At 39.8% G+C, this 1,596-nt stretch overlaps 1 pseudogene; it reads left to right on the top strand.

Annotated features, from left to right (window-relative positions):
- The first annotated feature begins 837 nt into the window (after nt 1–837).
- LOC134299080 (5S ribosomal RNA) lies at nt 838–955 on the top strand (annotated as a pseudogene).
- The last annotated feature ends 641 nt before the right edge of the window (nt 956–1,596 follow it).

The raw sequence follows: 1,596 nt of genomic DNA, 5'->3' as shown, positions 1-1,596 counted from the left end.
AGAATGCATACATTTCACACACACAAATAAAAATGTGTTTGTATGTCAGAAGAAAGAGAAAAGTCCCAAACCAATGCAAAATTTGGATAAGATGAGAATGCCAGGAGGTTCTTGAGAAACCCAACAAAATGTCGCAGCTATCAAACTGGGGTTCCAAACATTCAACCCCTTCTGCGGAAGCTGCACCCTTTGTCCAAGGAGAAAAACCCCAAAACAAACTGTCCTTTAGTAAAGAAAGATTTATATGAAAATATATACAAATGTAACAGTCCTTTGCTTTTATCAGCAGCTTTCAACCAGCGAAACAAAATGTTATCTTCAAGCTTTCTTCAGCTCCACTTCAACAGCTTTCCAACAGCAACACCATCATCGTCACCAGCATCCTCATCTTCACATTCACATTCACATTCACTAACTCAAGATTTACTCAGTCTCTATTAATAGCACTCACTCAGTCTTTAGCAGGTGTCTTGATTGCTGCTGGTCATACATGGATAGGACATGATTCTTACAAACACTTATCCATTTTCACATAAGAAATGACCTAAATAATATAAAACTCTGACACAAAAGACTTCAGATTTTTACATCCCTGGTAAGCATATGATCTTTCCAATCTCATTAAAGGGAGAGCACAATCAGATCAATTTCTTAGGCAATCTAAAAGACAAATAAGAGACAACCAAGCCTGCGATTCTGCTAGAGGTCAAAATGAACCAGTTTAACTTTCTTTTCCTACAGGGCAGGGGGTTGGAATAGATGCCCTCAAGATACTTCCAGCTAAATACTCTATTATTTTATGAGGTATATATATTGCACATATTGTGGGATGTGCATGTTCAGGGCCATACCACCCTGAACATGCTCAATCTTGCCTGATCTAGAAAGCTAAGCAGGGCAGGCCTGGTTAATACTTGGATGGGAGACCACCTGGGAATACCAGGTGCTGTAGGCAAACCTCCCAGAGTCCCTTCAGGGTGATAGGGTGGTCTACAAATAAAAGTTTATTAATAAAGTTTATTAAGACATGATTTATTAGAAAATATGACAATGCTGGAGAAAATTGAAGACAGTAGGGAAACCTCATTACTGGTGGCTTAGCTCAACAGAGGTAGACAGGGTTCTTAGTTTGCAAGAGCTGGTCTTTTAACAACAGGATCCCTTGGAGATCTTTCACTCATAATTTTGGTGTGCTTCACTCAGCAATCTGCCATAGAAATGCATGCATGCAGTGCAAATTATCAGTTTGCAGACCCCATAACTCCAAGATGCCAGACAACTAATTATATCTTCACTATTCTTGTGCATTGTCTCCCATATATCGGAATAAAATACTTAAAAGAGAACACAAAGACTACCCAGTTCAACTCCCATATCATGCAGGAATGTGCACTCATGGCAGAGAACTATCCAACCTCTGTTTAAAAACCTTCAGAGCGGGAGATTCCATCGCACTCCAGGACAGCATATTCCACTGTTGAACAGCTCTTGCCTACTCAACTGAGATCATATGGACACAGATGTGAACTATACAGCAGTGTAGATAGCATAGCTATAGAGAGCCAGAGAGCTGGATGTTCATCTTCTACGTAAATG

This window comes from Anolis carolinensis, chromosome 4 (assembly GCF_035594765.1).
Source record: "Anolis carolinensis isolate JA03-04 chromosome 4, rAnoCar3.1.pri, whole genome shotgun sequence".
Taxonomy (NCBI): domain Eukaryota; kingdom Metazoa; phylum Chordata; class Lepidosauria; order Squamata; family Dactyloidae; genus Anolis; species Anolis carolinensis.
The sequence above is the reverse complement of the archived record's forward strand: the minus strand, read 5'-3'. Positions and strand labels throughout refer to the sequence as shown.